This window comes from Pagrus major, chromosome 10, assembly GCF_040436345.1.
Source record: "Pagrus major chromosome 10, Pma_NU_1.0".
In the NCBI taxonomy this organism is placed as follows: domain Eukaryota; kingdom Metazoa; phylum Chordata; class Actinopteri; order Spariformes; family Sparidae; genus Pagrus; species Pagrus major.
The window spans coordinates 20,565,781-20,590,211 of NC_133224.1; the positions used below are offsets into that span (position 1 = coordinate 20,565,781).

At 43.0% G+C, this 24,431-nt stretch overlaps 1 protein-coding gene across 4 annotated transcripts in view; it reads left to right on the forward strand.

Moving 5' to 3' along the window:
- The window catches only part of kdm6ba (lysine (K)-specific demethylase 6B, a), a 100,535-nt gene that overhangs the window by 57,178 nt on the left and 18,926 nt on the right, over positions 1-24,431 (forward strand). For 3 of the 4 annotated variants that reach the window (XM_073474514.1, XM_073474515.1, XM_073474516.1), the window contains one exon: positions 11,737-11,798. The gene's annotated coding sequence lies outside the window, so the exon portion shown is untranslated. Of the gene's footprint in view, positions 1-11,736; positions 11,799-17,861; positions 18,231-24,431 lie in introns of those variants that run through there. The other variant, XM_073474517.1, reaches the window with a different exon arrangement.

The window sequence follows — 24,431 nt, forward strand, 5'->3', positions numbered from 1 at the left end:
ACATTAATATGGTTATTAGGCACATTGGGATTCATGGTGTGTTATTTGTAAGGCACATTAGTGTTGATGTTGAGGCCTGATATTCAGACTATTAGTGATGTTAAGCTGGTTATTATTAAGTTTCTTAACGGCTGCTTGCCTTATTTTGCTGCAGGGAGTTGTAATTTCTTCTTCCTAATTGTGATGACATTTTTTGTGAATATTGCAATCTCAACATGACACTTAGAAATGCGTTCACTCTAATGGAAAAAACAAAGTATAATCTCTTGCTGTTGTAATCCATGCTGTTGTATAAATCAGTGTGAGTAAAATATGCATTCCTGCGTGCTTGTTTCCACACAGAATAAGAGCAAATACCATAATCTGAATGGCGTGCTGATAAAGGTATTTGTCAAAGAGTAATGCTTCTGGTTGCCTGAACTAGAGACACAAAGAGGGAGATAAAGCAGAGAGGAAGAGGCAGGTACTGAACATTTCACATCATAAATAATGTCAGAAACACTGGTGCATGCTAGCCAGTGCTCAGGGTAGCGTGAAATCTGCTCTCGCCCCCTCCTTTCCTATCTTCCCTCCCTATCGCAGTCCCTCTCTCACTCTTTGTGTGTCTGTGTGTGTGCGCAGGGTAATTGAGGTGTGTGACCTTGCTGTAGGCCTGGCAGGTGTGAAGGGAGGGATGGAGGAATGGGGGAGAGGGATGGATGTATGGAGGGCTCTGCTGTTATATGTTGGCAGACTGATAGCCTGCCTGCATGCATATATGTATGGTAATGTTTGGCATTCTGTAGTGAAGAGAAATACAAGTGATTGTGTGTGTGGGTGGAAGCACATTCTTCTACTGTAAGGGTCGCTGCATGCGACTTGGAAATGAGATCATGTGTGTGTGGGTGTATGTGTTATTGAGCAGACGAGACGGCATATATAATTTTCTATATGCTACGATGTGTGAATGTTTCGCATTGAAATGGTTGCATGTGGCATTTTTAGACATCATTGTCAAACTGTAATATGTCAGTATAATCAGTGTAAACCAATGAGAGTAATGGTGGAGATGTCACACCATTTCTATTACTATCATTAAGACTACATTTTCTATACCCTAATGTTTCCTGCCATAAAGATGTTGATGAATGTTGTTTCTTCTGCCACTCTGTCCCTCCCTGGTGTTTACTGGAGCTTAACAGAGGAGAATAAACATGTTGGAGGCAATTTTTCCTTTAGCCTCTTTCAGACATGCACCACTTTAAGTGAATCTGTTGGCAATTTAGTCAGTTTTACGTGAAGTCACACCAGCGATCTTACTGGATCAGACCTGGTCACATTTCAATATGACTTTCAACGTGGCACCTTCAAAGTTTAAATTGAATGCAGTCAGATTAACGTAGCACAAGGTTAAACAAAATCAGTTTATTAACTCAGGAGCACTGTGAAAGAGACAATTTTAGGAGGATCAATCTTGTCACTTCACTTCACAATCAGTCTATAGTAGGGGCTGGGCAATAAATCAGTATTGTATCATGATATGAGACTATATCGTCTTAGATTTTTGATAGTTATATCCTGATATGGCATCAGCGTTGTCTTTTCCTGGCTTTAAAGGCTTTATTACAGTAAAGTGATGTCACTCGTCTTCACTGAGGGAAAGGGATGTGATCCTCAACTGCTGGACCCTCTGCCCTGCCATTTCACAATCATCTGTCCCATCAATAACTCTGTTTGACTGCATATAAAAAAATAAACTAATATTTAACCGGAGGAGGAAGAGGAGCGCTGCTGCATGTCCCTTTGTGTGTGCGTGATTCTCAGTCCGTGGATCAGGCAGGACGGGTCATAAAAAGTATCATCCTGATCAATAATGGGTGGGATGAGAGGGGAGAAATATGTCCTTAATGAGGAAAATATTAATGACATTACCTGCAGCGATCATCCAGCAGCAGAAATGATATGTGTATCGCTACATTAACATGCGCATTTGCATACAAGGAACAGCTGATAAACTTCATTGATTAATTAAAACTCCTGACTCATTTCCTTTGGAGAGTTTATAACTACAGCTTTTATTTTTGCTGATTATATGTGTCACAATATTTATTACAGTACATGACTGTTCATAGAAATGTTTAAAATAACTGAAAACAGCCTCTTAAATCATAACATCAGAGTGTATGAACAGTGTGAACCTGCCTGTGTAGGCGCATCTAATGGGTCCTTTAAATAGCAGGAAACAGACTGCACTTTTGACTTTAGACCAGCTTTTTGTTGGTCTATGGTGCAGTCACTTTCTGCTGCCTCAAGATAGCAATCCACCATCAGTGTGCCTGACCACGCCTCAACACGACCAACACACCCAGGGGCACACAGGTGGGCAAGTACATTTGCTATTTACACAATGTGGGCGCTGGGCGTGAAAATGACAACTGCATCAGTCTGAAACTAGCAATGGAACTTGCGCCGCGCTGCTTTGCGCTGAGCATAAGATAGAGCTCGCCATGGCTTTTTGACTCCTTCCCCTGTCTGCTATTACAAGTAAAAGCTTAATCTCTACCTGCACAGTGCCCTCTTTCTGTTCTGTGCTGTAACATTGCCACAAATTTCAGAAAATATGACCTATTGACACACATTATCAAGTGTAAAGACAGTCACATATATATTTAGGAATAATAATAATAATTATAATAAAGCATTTCAGAGCTACACATGGTAACTGTAAAGTAAGATTGACCAATTTAAAGTACAGAAATGAAGAGGTCTTAGCAACAGTTAGAACCTTTACTGAGGATCAGTAATATATACAGGGTAGCTAATAGCCTGCCCATGAAGTGCTTTAATGTAATCTGTAATATCAACTCGAAAACTGACCAGTGAGAAGATGTACGAATGTGGTGGAATGATCTCATATCCTTGATTTAGTTAAAAGTCTTGCAGCTGGGTTTTGTACCAGGTGTACAGTAAGTCTAATAACACTCTATAATGGTGAAATGATGCTACATGTGGCTCCTTATACATGAAAAGACACCCCTTCATCTTCACACTGAGCCTGCTATTGCCCTCTCCACAGAGGAGAGTGGAAGCAGAGCAGAGAGGCAGTGAGCTCTCACACACCCATCCCCCTCTTCTTCTCCTCCTCCTCCGTCGCTCTCTACCCTCCTCCCCTCAGCTCTCTGCACAGTAGCACAGTGCATCTGTGTCATGTCACTGGGTTCTGGCGTCCCAGAGTAACCCCCCCTCCACCCTCCCATACCAGTGCAATCTCTCTCTCTCTCTCTCTCTCTCTCTCTCTCTCTCTCCTCTCTCTCTCTCTCTCTCTCTCTCTCTCTCTCTCTCTCTCTCTCTCTCTCTGTGTGTCCTTATGTGGCTCAGGCTGTCATCCCCGATCTCTTCATCTTCTCTCTATCTACTTCATTCCTCGCTCCTGTCTGCTTTCGCCTAAAGAAGTCTCCCCCTCTCGCCTGTCTCTGTCATCCTCTCTTTTGCTATACTTAATGTGTGTCACTCTTTTAATACCTCTCCCTCTCTCTCTCTTCCTCTCTCACCCCATCATGCAGTACAAACCCAAATACACATCATTGCTCTTTCTCTCTCTGTCCTTCCCCCTCTCTCATGAAGCGTACACAAACATAAAACTGTCTCGGTGCATACATTAATAGATCCAGGCTCCTTAGCTGGCTGCTGCATGCATAATCTATCTGCTCGTACAGAGTGTGAACAGTGCACTGAACGGTGTGTGTGTGTGTGTGTGTGTGTGTGTGTGTGTGTGTGTGTGTGTGTGTGTGTGTTTGAGACCCTAGGCTCCTCCCTCTAGAGAGAAAGACAGACAGGTGTGGACCAGATTGAGTTCCGCCTCATTTCCTCTGCCCTGTGCAGCTGGTCAAGGACACACATTTACACACGCACACACATGCACACACACACACAGGCATGTCTTCGACACATGGTTATGCACACATGCACACACACACTCACTTCAAATACAAGGAGAGAGACATGCATGCTGCACACACTTCAAATAGAGACACAATATAAGCTGTAGAAGGATCAAATGCAGCATTTGCATAAACTAGATGTGTGTGTGTGTGTGTGTGTGTGTGTGTGTGTGTGTGTGTGTGTGTGTGTGTGTGTGTGTTCATGCATATATGTGTGTGTGGTAAGTGTTCATAAGGGAGCCTGCACTTGAATTCCTATGGAAGAGGATTACAGCAATGATTACAACACGATTGGCAGAGTACTTCCATGGCAACGCTGACAGATTTGCGAATGGCAAAAGTCGCTTAAGTCCCTCCCACTGCATGTTATATTCACACTGTATCTCTTACACGCACACACACAGACACACACACGTAACACTACACTCTCCATTACAATATTTATAGCTGTCTTTGGGTTATTTATATTTGACATGACAGAGCTCATAATGGTCGTCCATTTTTAATGCTGGAATCAAATATATCAACACCGGAGGAACATTATGATCATGGTACACACTCATGAATGCACACACAACAACATTCCCCGCTGACATCAGCAGCTCTTGATGTCAAGGCACAATTTTTATAAGTCTCAGGAGGAGCTGGTCATTAGCCATCAAAACTGTTCTGCCACTCCAAGCATTTTCCCCACTTTAATTTTCAGTTTTTATTTCAGGCATTTAGCTGATTTATTTAAAGTGATACAGTAGATGCAGCTCTTTCATCTCCAAAATTACAATCAGCCAATGGGAGAGAGAGAAGAGAATGTGGTTTTAAAAAGCCAGGTTATATTCTCTTCACTTCTCAGGTTAGTAATAGTGAGATATAGCATCATACACCATGAAATTGATTTCTGCAGAGCTTCTCTCTGTTTTGTTCCGTTCTGCTTTCTGTCTCCTCGCTTGACTTAGTTTCTTTGTTATGGCATTTCCACCTTGATAGATATTATACACTGAATAGTGACAAGGTGTGTCAAGGTCTGTGGTGTGATTATGGATGAATCTGTGTGTGTGTGTGTGTGTGTGTGTGTGTGTGTGTGTGTGTGTGTGTGTGTGTGAATGCCCATCGGCTGTGGCGCCTACCCAATGCAGGAAGTGTGGGGTCACAGTGTCTGGAGGGTAGCCAGACGGTCTCCCTCCCCTTTAAAAGTCCAGACACTGATACTTTGCCTTTAAGAAGTCTGCCTATAGGAAGAGACTCACCATACAGATACAGAGGAGGATGAGGGGGGTGACGGTGGTGGTATGTATACATTATGGAGTTTAATGCTTGCTTCCTGGTGAAAGTGATTGAGTGCTTGTCATATTGTGCAAGTACATATGCAAGTATGTGCGTGTGAGTCTTTTTGTGTGTGTGTGGTCCTGTGAAGACGGAATGAGCCACCATGTGGGGGTCACGTGTGGCACATCAGATAAAGGAGTCTTTGTGAGCAGATGCAGAAGATGCAGTCGAAGCACACATTCACTTGCACACACACATGCACTATATACATACACACAGAGAAACCTATATGGACACACTCGACTGCTCTTTCTTATGCTTTTTCTCAGCTCACTCTTTCTCTCAAACACACCCCCATTGTTAAACTCACCCGGTGTGGATGCAAATTAGACATTTCCATTTTCAGCCTTTTATATTTATTAGGTATGAAATCACTGTGGTCTGGAGCAAACACATACACAGACACAGAGATGTGTGATTAGAAAGACCTGAGTCAGTGTTTTTGGTATGTGACAGTTAACTTAAATGGCATTGTGCAACAGGATAGTACAGTTTAGCACCTCTGCATGGTATGTGGGCCTGGCAGGGCTTGCCTGACCACTCTCTCACAGACAGTCAGAGTGCACCGTGGGCTAATGCCTACAGCCTTAAACACACCTTCCTCATAAACAAGTCTAATTCCCTCTTCGTATTGCGCACACACACACACACATACACACACACACGCACACACACATAGAGTTCCTTGAAGGTTCAAGTAAGTGTTGTTGTTGTTATGACTCAGTATCAGAGTCCCACCCCTTATCACCCTCAATAAAATGAAAATTTTCTTTTCTTCTTTTTCCAAAGTGTTTTATTTTGCTTAGCTTATATGATGGGGATGCCTCAGGCTACATTTCTCAGATTGCGTGTGTAAAGCGAGTTTGGGCATGCTGACTGGCTGCTCCCCTTCTTCTAATGTTGTTGTTGTTTTTGAGCTACCAACCATGTGTCAGCATACACAGCATTCAGAGACTTGGGTTGTGTTGCTGACGACAGTGTTACACTGCAGTATTTTGCGCGCATGTTATGAGCTTGTGTGATCGACACACCCAGTATCTATTTGTCGGTTCGGCGTTAAGATGTGACTAGCTCTTGCATATTGATATTACAAAGTCATGATTCCACCATTTTGTAGTCTGTTAAAGATGAGAAATGTTGTAATCTATGCAGCCAGATGAGCATTGAACCCCTTTTGAGTATGAACATGTTTAGCAAATTAGTATGCTGTAATGATTCATTCTGTAAAAACAAGTGGAAACTTGGCCTGAATGTAGCACTAGTGAAAGAAGTATCCAAGTATCCCACTGCTGTGTTATTCATGCTGAGCCAGGGAGGTTTCTGCTCAGTGTTTCTGCACTCAGGTACGAGATGCTGTTTTTAGGGATGGAGTTGACAAGTCAGTTTCAGGCTTTGACGGCAAAGCCATGTTTAATTTTGGACGATTGACGTCAGATGAGTGTGCCGACTGTGCTGTGGCTCTGAATGCCGTCTGCAGCTGTGAGGGACACACTCTGCTTTGCTGCTGTGGTGTGGTTTGAGTGAGAGAGAGCGAGAAAGGTTAGTGAAGGTAAAAACAGAACATGACAAAGTGTTTAAACTGTTATATTCATCAAACACTCATTTACACATGCTTGCACAAACTTTTCTCTCTCTCTCTCTCTCTCTCACACACACACACACACACACACACACTCAAAAACTCTCTCTTACACACATAATCATACTGTTCACAGGTCTTGAGTTTGGCAGCAGCCACAGCCGGGCTGCTTTCATTAGCGTCTGTCTAGACACGATTTATTACCAACTGTTCATTCTTGTCTTCTCTCCTTCATTCTGTCTGTCTCACTGTCTTCCTATTTGTTGACTGCTGGATTTTCAGACAGTCTCAACATGTGTGTGTGTGGTGTGGCTCTAGTCGGTGAGTCTGTCTGTCACCCTCCTCTTTAAGTGGGTGTCATTTTCCTGCCTGTCCCCTAAAAGGAAGTCAGTCTGTCTGTCTTGTCTCTCACTTCATCTATCCATTTGTTTCTTGCGTGTGTGCTCGCGCGTGTGTGTGGGAGTCGCAGTGGGTGTGATGGTTTGTGAGCCAGCCTTGGTTTTTGACCATGACCTTTTACTGAAGCCATGTGGCAGAAGTTCACCGAGCCAAACAGCCCCAACCACAGTCAACCTGACACTCCTCCTCACTGTCTGTTGCTCTGCCAGCTCTGGCCGCGCAAACACATGCATGTTTGCAGGCATAGACAGAAAACAGACTCACTGCCTCTCTCGTGCATGCACACAAAAATAAAACATTCTCCACCCAGTTTGTATCCGTTTATTGGGCTTGTGGTGTTGCATTTGATCTATTAGCCACAGCTTTGTAAATAGCAGCAGATCTCACAGAAAATGCAAATAAAGTGGAGTCTTAATATCTTAATATGTCTTAATATGTTTCAGTTTTTGGAGGGCTGGAAGAGAAACATGGAAATACATAAAGAACATCCAGCCTGAAAAGTTTTAACCAACTGAGAAAGAAAAAATGATCAGCTGCAAATCTGTAAAAAGGGCTCCTGTGTGTTGAACCAGCACAGGGGGAAGAAACCTTCCTGTCATTCAAACAATGTGAGCAACAGTCACAAATGTCTACCCACATCCTGATCTCACACACAAGTTTAGGATGTGGTGTGACAGCATTCCAAGGAGATCTGAAGTTGTTCACCAAACAAAGTGTCCCTGCTCATGATTAGCTCTTTGATGTGTGTATGCTGATCAGCACTCATATTGCATTATCCATCCCCAGGCTGGTAACTGTTCTAAAGCTTTATTTAAGGATTAAACCTGTCCTGAAAAACACACACACAGACTGTGAATATAGACTGAAAGACACTGAAGGAGAAAACCCTGTCATTTAACACCACTCCTGCAGAAACCTGCTTTTGTGTGTGCGTGCGTGCGTGCGTGTGTGCGTGCGTGCGTGCGTGCGTGCAGGTATGAAGCTTGCTGCCCTAACTTGAAGAGTTCTACTGAATCACCAGTGACTAAGGGCCGTAGCAGCCAAAGCATGGCTACTCTACACACGCCATGCAGGCTCACACATGTTGAGAAGGTTTGTGTGTGTGTGCTTGCCATTAGGTAAATGTGTTAAGCTGACTTTACTATGCACTAGGTCAGTATGTACACAGCAGTGCAGTAAGACAGGGCTTCTGTTAAAGGAACACCAGTGTTAGATTGTTATGTGTAAATAATTGCATATGCACAGTATGAATGGACATGTGTTTATCACAGGTTTGAGTGTATTTGTATAGTACATCTGAATATGTGTTTTTGGGGTGGAACATCTGGGTGTGTAGCCTTAAGCTTTGTTGTTTCTTATACAATAGCACTTTTGACAGTTTGATGTTTTATAGACTTCCTGACAAAAGGTGGTGTGTTTGCCTAATGACCTGGACCTTTTCTCAAAGTAGTTTTTCTGCCAGTTGAACTAATTTTTGCAGTATTAGATTGGATTCTTTACTCAGCAGCTATGTATATATCTTAGAACTGTTGTGAAGCTTGTTCATATGCTTTATAAAGGCTGTTTAGGGCCGCTCTACTAGCCAATGGTTACAGTAAATACACGTGACCTCTGCCCGAGTCCTGTGATGCATGTCATACTTCTTTGCTGCATTGTTCAAGGCAATAAAGACAGAAATGGCAAAAAAGGCCAAAAGGATTACTGAAGACTGAAATTTTGTATTAATATAATGATCTGCAATGAGACAGTGTGCTTTTTTTTGTCACTTTTACAGCAGTAAGGCCGTGTTCTGACGACTGAAAAAGAAGCCCCTTCTATTATTACAATTATACCACTTCTTGCAACAAAAAAAAAAAGCAGGCACTCTCAGCAACAAAGTTGATCCAGTCTCAGCGTTTACCATAAGGCAATGCGACATAATCCTCCAACTAGACCAATCAAAATAAGTGCAGGCGACCAATTGTGATTACTCTGTAACGTGAACTGCATATTTCTATTGTTAAACTTATGACTGTCATGATGATGGACGGACTAGTTTTTTGCCAAGATGACTCCCCATAGTTGTAAAGTCCTGCTGCTTCGTATTTTAAACCCCTGCATGGTGTTTGGAAAACCTTCAAACTATTAATCTACATCTGGATCAACTGGACTTCCTGGATCATATGTCATCCTCTCACTGTACCTTCAGCACACTTCTAACAGAGCCCCTTAGCCCCTTGCTTTAAACACAGTGCAGTGTTTGGTCAGATGACTCTGCACAGTACAATCACTAAATTCTCTCTGTCCCTCATCTGTCTGTCTGACTAGCCCTGCTCTGTTTTCACTTTCTCCTTCTCTCTCTCTACCCATCTTAGTCTTTCTCCTTTTTAATCTTTTGTCTGGCTCAAGGCCTTTACTCCATCCTCCTCCTCCCACCCCTTTCAGCCTCCACATCTCCTCTGCTCTCCACCTCTGGGCAGATTCTGTTGCTCCACCCCTCAGCATCTCCCTTTGACATTAACCAGCACAGAGAGAGAGAGGCACCCACTGGTTAACCTTTACATAAACACCACTTTCTATATCTTTTTATCTCGTGCTCACTCAGCTTTTCATTATCTCTATCATGTTCTCTCTCACATTGTTTCTGTCTTTATCAGTCTCAATCTGTTTAAATAAAATAATAATTAAAAGTGTATTTCATTACCTTTTTTCTGAATTCTCTCTTCCTGTTATGCCTTGCCACCCCCCACCCCCCGCCCCCCTCTAAAGGTCTCTCTTTCTTTCACTGTCTCTTTATCTTTTTCGCAACCCTCCCCCCTCTTTCTCTTCCCACAGTCCTGATATCGATCAAGGTCAAATGATTATGTCAAAGCTTGTGACATTTATACGATGTGTCATGAAAGAATATATTCCACCCTTGCAACAATTCTGCCTTCAACATACACACACTTGCTCTCTCTGGCATGTCTTCTTTTAGGGGTGCCCTGCTCGTCCACATTGTCCCTCAACCACCAACATGCACATGCACAGCAAGTCCACCTTTAATGTGTGGCCAGCTGTGGCCCTTTAGGGGGTGTAACCTTTGACCTTGAGTTCAAAGGTTTGGGGCCTTAACCACCAGGCTGCAAGATCAGTGAAGGCTGAGCCAGCTATATCTGCCTGCTATTGACACAACTGTCTCACTCAAACACACACACAAACTGCCTTAGGCTCTGTGTATTACATTGGGTCTGGGCGTACAGGTTCAATAATGAAACATATGGAAGCCGCCATGTGTGGGCGTGTTTTGTGTTGCAGCCCTGTAGGTAGAATATCATAGGGAAACAAAGACTAACAGAAGAGGAAGAAAATAAAAGAATGAAAGATGAGAGGACTGAAAGAGAGCGAGCTTCTCGGCTAGGGCGGTTTGGTTTGCAGGACACCAGCTTCATCCATGTCCTCAGTAGATAATTCACAAAAAAGTTTGTACATTCTTCATGAAAGCAAAAGCATGTGTTGTAGAATTATACATAAATGGACCTTGTACCCTGTGATGAACACAGTGTCTTTGTGTGTGTAGGTCAAAGGTCAGGTAGATGTTACAGAAGGAGAGGAGAGGTTACATGTGAAGTGTGATGAGGAGGAGGACAAGAGAGGTGGTGACATTTAGGCTGCAACTAGTGTCAACCACAGTTATGTTTTTAAAAGGGCACATTCTGTCTTTGAGAGTCTATAAGAGAGATAGAAAGTGTGTGTAAGAGCTAACAGGAGCAGGCGTAGTGTTTCAGCACCGTTGCAGGTGCTGTGTGTTCTCAGGGTTCAAGCGGAGGTGTGTGTGTGTATGATTTGTTTTTTTATGTGTGCGTGTTGGGGGTGGGGAGGTACACCAGAGTGCCACCTGTTCTCAGTCATGTGGCCCAGCACTGACACTGTGAATCACTGAACAGGCGGCACATGAGGAGCACACACACACAGATGGCCACAGCACTGGTCCAGGCCCTGCTGCGCATATTGGCTGACACACGCATGGTTTCGTAAGCCACACCGAATGACATATCGACAACATCCCGACCACAGGACAGTCAGCAAACGTCACGCATGCATGATGAAATGAGCGAATGGAATAGGAAATGAGCTGTTGTTGTCTTGTGCAGGCAGAACGAGGTGTTGATCTTTTAACCCTTGACTAAAGTACTGATGAATTGCTGACCACTGCTTCAACTCACACTGGAATGTCACAGACATGTTTGACCTAGATTTGACAAAAGGTAGAAATAGAAAAACTCTCCTGTATCGTTCCCAACACACACAGCAGCAGACCAATTTCAAACCACACATTTGTGCAAAAATAAATTGAGTGAAATGGCTGAATATTGTTATACAGCTATATATATTATACATATATATATATTATAGCTATAAAAGGGCACACTTTACTGTTTTGTGTGTGAATGTTGATCAAATAATGCAACATTATGCCTTTGAAGTTGCTCACCTCTGTTGTTTCAACTATTTGACCTTCAGACTGACCTTTGTTCTTCCATGTTGTGCTTTCAGGAGGTGGGACGTGTCATGGTGGCCTGCTAAAAGAGACGAACCACATTAACCATGGTCACCAGGTAAGGCTCTCTTTTAGCTTACAGTTTACAGTTTCTTCTCTGATTTCATCTTGCTTATTCTGTTTCAGCCTTATGGTCATTTCTGTCATCCACAAACAAACTGAAACTGTGTGCTTTCATATTAATGGTTCAGTTACTTTAAAATACTTTTTTGAACGTATTTTTTCAGTTGTTTTGTCCACCATCTGCCCTTAATACCTTGGTGCGTTAAGCAGATGAATGTACAGACTGTACAAACGCTCACACACAAGCTCCATTGTACAGTATGTAGGTTAGACAGGTAGAGCAACAGGGCGAGATCTGTCAAAAGAGAGTGACTAAGACAGGAGTAGGAGTAAAACGGAGAGATAACATTACACACACACACACACACACACACACAAAATTCATTAGTTAAGAAGGTAGTGGGTTGTGATATCATGGGTGTGAGTGGACCGCTGCTCCTTTGGACAACCTCACAAATCAACTTTTCCTTTGTGCAGTAATGTGTGTTTTGAAAGTCCTCAAAGAACGTGCTCTTCAAGGCCTATGAGTCAGATATCAAACTTTGCTCTTCAAAGCCACATTAGAGATAAAAAAAAAGGGGAATTATTTGCTTGTGGTTAGCAACCAGCTCTCAAACAAAACACCAAGTGTGTGGTAGATTTTTTTTTAACATTTATTAATCCAGGTTTAGTTTTGCAAGGCTTTCACACTATCCTCCACAATTAGTAGTAGTTACAGTGATAGAAACGGTAGTCTCATGTAGTTCAAATCTTTATTTCATAGATCACCAGCAAAGTTTATCACCAATCTTCCACACAAACCTTCTAGACTTCATCCATATCATCCTTTGTTTCAGAGCGGCTCATTTTCACTCTGCTGAATATTTGTTGTTAGTTTAAACACAACATATGGGTTTTTTTCCATAGTGGGTGGTGTAGCTGCGCTGAGCCATACCATGAACAAAGAACTCCATAACCATGATGCCGACCAAATATGGCTCAAACTCAGGAGACTTGTTTACACCTGTTAGCATCGGTTTTGAAGCTCTACAAACTTGGTGATAAACACATTGCATTTCCTATAAATTCATCACCATGAAAGCATCCTGTCCGCTCACCTCATGTGTAGCATAGACACATGAGTTTAGGCTACAGTTAACCAACCTGGAATGATAGATAAAAACCCTATGAGTGTACACTGAAGTGTTAGCATGTAGCACCAAAGCCAATTATCTACCAACCAGGGACACATGGATGATTTTGGTGTCCGTGTGTTCACCTTTTAAGAGGAAAATTGACTGTTAGACCGTCTCCTGAAAACATGATGTATTCCTTTAAGAGTCATCTGAAAATTTTAAGCTCCTCTATTTGGAGTTCACTTTCTCACTATGTTTAACTTTGGGATAGTGAGTATATTAAGCAGCACTGGAGTACTTAGCTTATCATAGAGCTACAGTTGGGATTAGCGGAGTGTTTGAGAAACTAGAGGGAAAGCCGGGCTCCCTATCGGCCCCTCTCTCCTTGAATAAGGGCCCTAATTATCAGCGCTGTAGTGCACCATTCAGCCAGCTACATGGCTGCTATATGTGGGTGTGCTAAGCCAGTCTGTCTGTCTGACTGCCTGCCTGTGTGGCTCTCTGTCTCCTCGCAGTGTGACTGTGTGTGAGTATGTGCGTGGAGGTGATTATTATCATGTCTGTCGGTCTCTCAGTGTACCCAAAAGGCTGACTCACGCCTATGCCACATGTACACACACACACACACACACTCAGGCCCACACACACACACACACACACACACACACAGTCCCACACACAATCCTACATATCAGAGGCTGAGAAGTACCATCTGTACCAGGGACACAGACTCCTACGACTGCACAGCACACTCACTCTCTCACATACTTTCTTTCTTGTGCTGCTGTGCTGTCTGGACCTCATCAGTATTTTATGCTGTTTATTTTCTAAGTGTGTGTGTGTGTGTGTGTGTGCGCGCGCGCATGTGTGGCTGGTATGGCAGGAATTTTGGGGCTCGTACCCATGGGAGCTGCTAAATATATATATATTTGGAGTGTGAGAACTGAGCTGTCCTTGTCCCCGGTCTCTTTAATTATACACACAAAGTCCCCACGACACACACACGCATACACACTGGCCTGCCTGCCTGCCTTCCACACACATGAATACAGGATTGCTAGTCATGCATAAGAGCTATAAGAACTTAAACACACAGTGGTTCACAAATCTTTTTTTCATTTATTGTCCCTTCCTGCCACACACACACACACTTGGGACCCCCGGGACAGACTGTAATGCCTTGGCTTCCCTTGTTGTGGGAGAGGAAGGATGGGGAATTGAGCTCAGACATACATTTAATATTCTCAGACCCTTATTATATACAGTAGAGTGCTTCTACGACAGAAACAGCTTGAAGGAACTGTGTGTGCGTGTGTGTGTGTGTGTGGCCATGTGTGTGGTACACTAGAGTCCCACCCATGACCACATCAATCAGCATTCCTCTTCCTGTTCAATTTTGAGGGCTAATGGTCTCCAACCACACTCTTTACAGTACAATCACATACACTCACACACGCACGTTGACACAACTAAAGCTGAGCAAAGTCGCACACTTGGGACACACTATTTACACACCTAATGGAAGGTTGGGTCTAATAATCTCACACACTTAGGGCAATATGAGAATACAAGTTCAGCTGAAAATAAACTAAAAAGAGAAAACAGCTTTACACAGCAGATAAACACGAGTAGGATAACATTTGCATAGGTAGTACTGTCAGTGTATTTTAGTGCAGGAGAGACCTGTGCAGAAATAGAATGGACAACATACACAGCAGAGAAGCAGATGATATATAGTCTCCATACAGAATGCACTAGTTTACAACTCTATGATAGGTAATTAAGGACTGCAGCAATTCAGGGTGTAATAGCTTCCAGATGATGTTATAAAAAGTCCTGGGCTTCAGCTGACTTGATATATTACTACATTACTGATTATAACATTAACGGTTTAGGTTTTTCTGACTTTTTTAATTATATCATCTGGAATTTAACTACCATAACAGTTTGTTTCTAACAACTTCCATCCATTTGCAGAGGAAATTTACTACATATCGACATGCTCAAACATTTCAAGCCGCTACAACCTTTTGTTCCACAGTCACTCTTTAAAAGTGGCCTCTTCATTTTTGCACCAGACCCTCACTTTTACTCACTTTTGCAGGCACACTAGCAGCTGCAAATGCTTCCAGTTTGGAAAAAAAAATACAGTTAATTTCACTGTAGAGTACTGTATGAACTGCATCAGCTGATTTCCCAACACAGCCTTTAACAAATGAAAACAAAACATCCATATATAAGCACACTGTCTCTCAGTGTCATAAAGACCCCCACTGTCCTGCGTCCCTCCTCTTTCTCAAAACAAAACACATTATTGAACATTCATTGTCACTTGACAATAGACTCTAGATCCACGCTGGCGGTACATACCACACATGCCATGCACTTACTTCATCAGGGATTTGAATCTCGCGCACACACACATCTCCTGTCACTCGTCACTGAATACTAATAGAAGTAGAAATGCCTTCAGTTGTCTCCAAATATACTGAGAGCAACCTGTTGTGACAGGAAAATCGAGAGACTGATAGCTTCACTGGGGCAGAGAAAGGTATCATAATGTTCTGATTTTTGTTGTTTTTAGAATTGTTATAACCATAAATAAACTGCATGTGTGTGTTTCCTTATGTCATCGTCTCAGCATCATCCATGACACACTCCCATCTTCCCTGCCACGACTAATTTTGCCTCCCGTTGTCTTGCTGAGGCAGTGCTTTCTAAATATAACCTCTACATGTGTGTGCCTGTGTGTGTCTGTGTGTGGAGTGTGTGACACATACTGTTGGTTGTACCAATGTGGCTCTTTGGCGTTATTACAGAGTACAGGATGGTTACTTTGGCGAGGAAAAGCTGGAACAAATGTTTCCGGCCTTCCAGAGACTCATTGGTGTGTTGTTCAAAGCCTTGTTTACCTCACACAGGATGTCAGCTGGCTGCCTCTGAGCGCGTACTGTAGCATATAATTCAGTGTGCACGGTCATGACATGTGAAATGTTAATGTCACCTACTGGACAGGAACAAGAAATTTATTAGCCTCATAACTGAAGGTTTATTTACAGTCCTAGCCATGTGTACTGTATTGTGACAATAAATAATGCATTAGTTAGATATTATTTAGCCTTCAAAGACTCTACAGCATGCATTTATCTGTATATAGTACTGTATCTATAGGTCTTATACACTGTGTAATACAGACTGTGCATTGTATATTGCATAACACTTTATACATCCGACAGTTCATATGGTGCTTAAACATATTATGTACAATCATAGTGGGTTATATATGTCATGATAAGATGTTATGTTTATGTAAGTCTTTATTTCAACAAATTTACAGAGCAATGCAAGTGTGAGTATGCCAGCTTTGGTGTGACTGTATGTAGAGTAAATATAGGTACCTCTCTGAAATATTTACTTACAAATGGTTTGTAAACTGTAACTACAGGCTTTAACAGTGGCTAATAAATCATTACCTGATGCTTTGTACATCAGTTATGAGAGCAACTTTTGTCAGGCCAGGTAGGTTGTGAAAAATCCCTTTTACTACTGTAAAAGACTCCAGAGGATCTGTGCCTTTTAAACATGTATTGATAAACATCAGCAAAATGTATGTTTCACAAACTCGAGAGTTGTTCTTGAAAATTCAAATCTTATATCTAGAAATGCATGATAAACTTTTTCCAATCAGATTCTGATACCTGAATTTGGACATCTGCTGATACCGATATTACCGGTGCAGTTGGTAGTGATGTACAATGCAGCACAATATTGGCTTTGCAAACATTACACATTGATGTCTTGCTTTTCTGTGTTTTGAGACTAAAATATCTCCAAACTAAGGACATGTTGAGTCAACCAACTGTTACTAGCTCACTCAGTTCCAGACTGTCACATGTTATGTGTAGTGGGGTCATGGTCCAGCACAAGCTCCGCCTGTACAACTAACTCATTGTCACATAGTAGAACTGTTACCAATGTTACTGATTGATTAGAAATTGATTAGTCCTACAGCATTTTGACTATGGCCTTAGAAGTGCATGATTGTATAGAGTTTTGATGATTCATAAAAACTTCAAACTATGGAACCTTGATTGGTATGTGGATTAGTGGCGTCAGTCCAATCCAGTCTGATGAAGGAATACGATCAGTATCGGCACCTAATTCCTTTTTTTTAAAGCATGTTTAAAAGTGTTAGCTATATAGCAGTTTTAAAGTCATCAAATATATCAGTGACAATGTAAAAAAAAAAAAAAAACAAACAATAGGTTTACATCGAATATGTAGTTTTCGTAAAGGACTGGCTTAAGTAAAATGATTCACATTGATTAAAAGTCTAAATACAGAGGCATAGCTTGTTGTTCTTGATCTATGAATATGCGAGTTTCTCTAAAAGACAGAAGTTTTTGCAGTGTAAACCTATTTGTGTCTCTCAGCCTTACAGCGCGTGTGCTTTTATTACTCATACAAAGATACACTCAACAGTACACCTACTGTACCTAAGTCTGTTTTTGATTATTTGGCCTGTAGGCTATAGCAGATACCTGGACCTATTTATAGTCCACTAAATCTAATCCTGACACTGTGATACTGTATCTGTCTTCCTGTGGGTAATACTCCTCCATCCAAAAATAGACGGTCACAGGGAAACATGCTGCTGTTCAGAGTCTAGCAGTCACGAGTCTACCTAAAAACAACTCCGGGAGATAGAAATAAAACTGAAAAGGTACAAACAGGAGGGGAGGGCAGGAGGAGCAGCTCCGGTACCGGCAGTCGGACTCGGTGCCAGTTTGCGCTGTCAGGGAATTCCGGGCCGTGCGCTGACGTCACGCGTGTGTACGCCTCTGTCTCGCTGTGCGTGTGTTTGAGTGTGCGTGGCTCTGTCCCTTTAAAACAGAGCTCAGCGCAATACGATCCCTGCCCGGCTGCCTCTGTGAATGTGAGGCAGAGGAGAAAAGGAGCTCGACGCGGAGAGACGCAGACACAGACTGTCGCTGTACGGCGGAGGCAGCCATCAGACGGAATAATCCGCAGAATATATAGAAGAAGGGACATCAGAGAGGCTCTCCGACCGTCAGACGGCTCAAGTTTCACGGCTGTTTCGAGAGGAAGCGGCAGAGACTAACAGGGATTACAGAGCTATAGCTCCGCTCAGCTCAGCCGGCTGGTCGGGAATTTCTCTGCAGGCTCGGAGCACCAAACTTACGGATACAAAGACCATAAAGCATACCGTGGATCTCGAGGAACCGGATACACATTTCTATTTGGAAATTATTTATTTCTGGAGCGTCCAGTGGAAAACACTTGAATGAACGGTGAGTGCTGTGTGAACCGGGAGCATTTTAAAAGTCCAGTCGACTGTGTTTTGGTTGTAAGCAGGCAAGTTAGAGGGCTATAAAGAAGCCAGTGTTTACATGATAATCTTTAATGTGTGGAGATATTTAATAATTTTATAAACCGTATACAGTTCCATTATTTGTTCTTGTTGATTAAAATCGGCTGGGTTGTGATTCAAGATAACACTGAGTGAATTATCGTAATCAATGAAAGCGGAACCCTTGATCGTCTGTAATCGATGAGGTGGGGGAATTTCGCTATGGTTTTCTCAGCCACAGGGTGACTCTTTAATCCCACGCGTGTGTATCTCAATTCAGCGAAATGTTTTCCTCACGACTGATCATCTTTACCGGGCATGTTTAATCATCCGGTGCACGTGAATCACAGTAATTTCAGTAAATTGGCTTCGGTGTGAATGTGGGGTTCATGGGACTTTTGGATGATCAAATGCCCCCCAGATAACCGCTGTAACTTTAGTTACAGGGGTTTTGTCCCAGTGTAGTCAGAGTGTTCATGTTTCAGTGTAGAGTTCATCCCATATAAATGTCTGATAATGACACTGAAGTCGCCTTAAACATCTGTCAATGAAATAGTGAAAACAGCCCAATCTTCAGATCTCGGGGTCTAGTTTGGTCATTGTTGTCCTGAAACTCATGATCATCTCATGGTTAGAAAAGGGAAGGAGAGCTAGAGGACAGGGAGAGAAATTGCCTGTGTAAGGAGATCTCACGCCATTGTGTGTGTGTGTGGAGGAGTGGGGGTGGGCAGGATCACTGAGGTCGGCAGCCTTATAAAGTGAATGGATAGCTGCCACCCCCATCACCCCCCAGTCAATCCTTACGCACACAAAGAGCTGGATTGAAAGGAAGTGATTTGCATCACCTCGTTTTTTGGGGGGAGGGGCGGTGTTTTGGTGCTGCTGCCCTTTACGTCTGGGTTTCAGTGGTTGTTGGTGCTCTGAAGTCTGACCACATAGTATTGTTTGGTCACCGCTGTGAGTTATCTAATTATCCCGTTTACTGGGAACAGTAGTCCAGAGTGACGAACTGAAGTGACTTTTTGACTTTGAGACATATTTCTGGTCCCCTTATCTTGGTCCACGCGCTCTATGACGTTAATGAAGCCGACAGCAGTCATCTGTGTTATCTCATGGTTAGTCCCAACATTATAACACGCCCAGCTGGCGCGCATGTCTGTTTGTGAGCCGTGCGTTTTGGGTAGTTTGTACCGAAATTACGCACAGCGTTCATTGAAAATATTAAAACAGTGGACGTTAAACGGGGATAACGTGGACTAATTTGGGGGCGGGGTCGTGTCTTTTCTGAATATAATCAATAGTAGTTGATATTGCTGGTTATTATTGCTTCACCGCCCACAGACGTTAAGCGTTAGTCACCTTTTTTCACTGGTCATCGGACAACAGTTGATGAGGATTTGTGGCTGGACGGGAGGCTTATTTGTCACTTTATTGCCCGCAATAAAAGAGCCCAGATCAGGAAGAGCGGAGTGTGCTGGCATGGGGTCGCGAAGAAAACAACAAAAAAAATCCTTTGAAGGGTCACTTCCGATCTATCAGATCGATTGGTATGGAAACCAGCGGCGCGTTTTGTCCCCTCGTTTGAAGTCGGAGGTTGTAAAATGTTAAAGCTCCGATCGCTCCACACACTCTGCTGGCCGACTGTGTGCTGCCTCAGCGCTCCCCCGCCCCCGTCTGTCCCGTGATCTCAATAGGAGCGTGTGTGTGTGTGTGAATGAACAATCGCCGCCCATTTTACTATAAGCGATGACGAACATGGAGGAATATTGAAGTGATACACACACGCGCGCCAGGGGAGAAAGAGGGAGAGATGACGGTGAAAAGGAAGCTGCTAACTCAACAATAGTGATTGAGTCACACAGCTTGAGTAGAAGAGAAGTGTGTGTCAGGACAGTTTCCCAATCTCACCCCACCCCCTCCCTATATGTAGTTTTGATTGGAGTGTTGCAGGGTGTCCTAAGGGGGTTGAGGATTACTTTGATCTAATTAAGAATTTTCCTATATGTGTGTGGATGGCATGGGAAATGGGTCAGTAGGCTGCTTAAAGTGCTTACTCATCTAACACCACTCTGACCGTTGACAGGGATGAAACATGAGCTATGTGTGTGTTCCTTGGCTGTGTGACAGTTCACTAAGATTAGGGGGGGCTTCTCCTGCCCCTTAACTACCTTTACTGTCTGCATGTTACGCAAAAACAAATACAACTGTGTGTGTGTGTGTGTGTGTGTGTGTGTGTGTGTGTGTGTGTGTTTGGAGTTTCAAAGGGAAGCGGGTGGGGGAAGTGAATGGATGTCATCACGAAACGTCTGCTTGTGTTGTGTGACACCATGCTGTTGCAGCCTTTCCAGTAAAGGGTGTCGTTTCTCCTCCAGAGAGTGATGCAAAAATAGAGAGAGGGAATAAAGGAGGTGTGGGACAACATCTGCCCTGTTGACGATTTCTCAAACACTCCCCACGCACCCCAACAGGTCAGGCGTGAAAACACAAGTTCTTCTAAGTGTTATGGTTGGAAACGAGTTGAGGAATTTCCCGTAAATTCAAGTCGGCAGAAACACTGAACATTTAAAGGGGCACTATCATAGCTATTCCAATAGCTCTCTGTTTTAATGATAGGCATTAAGTACAGCGGTATTTATAGTAAAGTACTAACTGAATATATTGCAGTACAGCTGGGCTTTGTACCAATCGGCTGCACTCACAGCAATAATGTACCTGCCAGTTTATGTCCTGCAGTGCATGCAAACACTTGAGCTCACCGAGCTGTCCAGACAGCAGGATGAAAGTTAAAGAGTTTGGTCGGGCCAAAAACTCAGTCAACCAAGTGTGGAATTCCACCATGCAGTGTGAGACTGCCTACTGTCGACCCTCGCCTCTCACAGTGGGGGCCAGGCCCCAAAGAACAGGAAGCTTTACTGTAAGCAGTAAATTTGTGTAGGGTCCACTATATGTAAAGGTTTTTCTTTTTAGACATTTTAGGTCAATTGGGGATTTGACAAATGTGAAACACAAGAAAAATGTTTGTTTTTTTAAAAAGACACATAAAAATAAAATGGTGCTCAAGCTGTAAAATATAATGTGATTATGTTTTAATGATCACTGGGGGAACATTGAGTCATTGTAGCAGAAATAAGATCAAAATGAGGCTAAATTTCAAAAAGGCCATAAAAGACCACTGAATAGATACAATAAGAGTTCCACATACATATGCACATAAAAATGCATTATAGGTTTGAAATATAGAGAAACTGTTTGGATTGCAGTAATCACTAACATGTATGGATGAAGTCATGGTCCTTATTATATATTTCTCATTAGTGTCTAAGGAGCAGCAGGACCCTTCTATACTGCCAGCCAACCACAAGTCTCAGAAATCCATAACTATAAATATTGTCATACATGCAGCTGTTGTCTCGCTTCAGGTTCTGTTTTGGACCTGAGAGCTGTAAGGAAAAACAGATCATTGTAATTCGGTCCAGCAGTTTAGAAGTGAATTGAGTGAGAGCTTTTACAGGAGTGAAAGATTCAGATGCAGCCACAAGCTGAGCTAATAGGCTCAACATGGCAACATTTTGAACAGAGAATCAACAATGATACTAAAGAAAAGCAGAATCTGGAGATTGAATCCATCCTCAGTGAGTAGAGCTGTGTCAGAGACGTCCTTTTGTCTGTTCTGCCAAGTGACAGAAAAAGTGAAAGTTTTTCCTTAGTTCAGTTCCTCTCTATTATCTTTGGCTCTTTGCCACTGATGATGATGCCACAGTGGAAGGGGGATGTGTGCAAGCCTACACACTCTGTGTGTGTGTATGTGTGAGTCATACACAGCTACACACACTGTCACACCTTGGAAATAGTTTTTTTTCCTTCCCTTTTTACCTCCTGTGACTACTTTTCCCCACCTCAACCACGCTGGCAGAAGAAATGATAACTCAGACAGTCAGGAAGCCCCTGTGCATCATGGGAGATTTATCAAAAATGCCTGAAAGATCAACAACATCAGTATTTGAGGAATCTGTACAGGCCTTGGATATTCTGGACTAAATGAGCACCGCTATAACAAAGACGGGCAGCCTGCATCACAGTTGTTCAGGTCAAAATGATCGTTGCGTAATTACAAGAACTATAAAAACAACGCTGCTCCGGCCATCTGTACACATGCTGTCATTAACTCTGATGCATATAGGACTCACACACATGTCCATGTGTTTTTTTTGTCATTCAAACACACACACAGACTGCTGATGAGACATAACGTTGAGTCCAGGGAGGAAGAGGAAGAGGGTGGTGTGTGTGTGAGGTCAGCCTGTCCTGTGTCTCGGTAAACATGTTGATCATAGCTTTATAGATGTTCCTCTCTGTGGCTATCTCTGCCTCTCTAGCTCAGTTTAATAACTGTTAGTGAGAACGCAACTGTTACCATGGGAAACAGTTGCTTGTCTTGTTTAGTGTATTTCTGAGCCTGTGTGCTTGTGTGGTAGTCCTGGATGTGGAATAGAAGCATCAGGAGAGACACAGCAGTATGACGGAGGGGGATTTTCAAGGCTGCTGTTCCTCTAAATATAGGCAACGTGACTTTCTGTTTTGTCCTGATCTTTTGGTAGTTTTGTGAAGAAGCAGAATGTTTGGGGGCTTTTGAGGTTGCTCAAGTGTGGAAATCGAGAGTGACAACGATCAAGACATTGTCAGTTGTCAATGAGACACCCACGTCCTCTCAGATTTCCTGTCTGTCGGGATTTACACGCCGTTTTCCTTTCTATAGAGCCACAAGCCAGGTGTTGAGTCATTCCTTTTATTTCTGTCTCACACACACAGACAGGAACAGGCCCCAAAGTCTGTCGAGAAATTTCTGCTTCTGTGAAAATGAACCAAGGAGCAAGAGTGACTGAGAGGAGGAGTTATTGAGTGCACAGACACTCATTCTGTCATCATATGTTTGTCATTCACTTTTACCAGAAGCTAAAAAGAGGGCAAACAAGGCTTTTCACTGAACACCCAGAGTCAGAGCCAAGTAAATGGCTTTTGAAGTCCTTTGACTGTCTTGTTTTTGTTGATGAGGCTTGTGTGAGTCATGAGTTGGACACACGTGCCGTTCACACAAGATGACTGTGTCTGAGGTGTATTTTAGGAGCCATGACTGAAACCTACCAGGTTTTTGACTTGACTCTCACATCTGCAGAGACTCGTGTTAGTCACATATGTTCACTTTCATCAACATTTTAACAGTCAAACGGCTTCTGCAGACACACTAAAACACACAGACAGTTCATATCTTTACAACAGGAAGCATCAGCCTTCAAACCCCTCCCCAAGGCTTCTCTCTGACACACACACACACCCCTGAGGGAGGCCTACTTCCTGTGGTTGTGACGACAGCTTCCTCTCCCCTCTGAGCTCTGTTCCCCTTCTCTTTAACGTCACACACACGTGCATCTGATCTGTGTGTGTGAGTGTGAGTGTGAGAGAGAGAGATAAAAAAGAGAAGAACCACAATAACCCAGTTGTGTGTTGTCAATCACAGGCCCAGATGTCAGGGTGGGAGTGCAGGAGACAAAAGGGGCCTCATGTTTTCATGTTTTTCTACCAGCCCCCCTCCTCCTTTTTCTGTTTCTTTTTCCACAAACAGATGAAAATGTAGTTCAACTGTTTCTCGTCACAGTGTCACTGTAGGTCCGGAAATCAACATTTTAATCTCTTAGATGCCTTGCAGCCCAAGCGTTTTTTTAGGCTTAATAAAAAATCAATGGAAAAAGAGGTGGTGTCAAGCCAACCAGACAGGCTGACCACTAACAGCCAAAATGAAAACGGTGGTTGAGAGGTGGTTGCTCCCTGCCAGAGGCTTCTCGCTGTTGTTTCAAAATCTACCGAATGTTGAAATAAGGAGCATTGTCAGGCCAGCAGAGGTTAAATGTGAGGATGTCGTACTTTCCTCTCCCTGTGCTGTACAGTGCCTCTCTGACACAGCCTGAATGTAGAGCACATGTAAGGGAGTGCACATATAAGCCAGAATGAGACAAAGTAAGACTAATAAGGGCTACTGGCCTGTTATGGCTGGTGTGCTGTGCTGCTGCTGCTGCTAATGAGCGTAGAGATGACCTGGGTGCCAATAGGTGAAGGGTTCGGTCAGCACTCTGTCCCCTGGATGAAG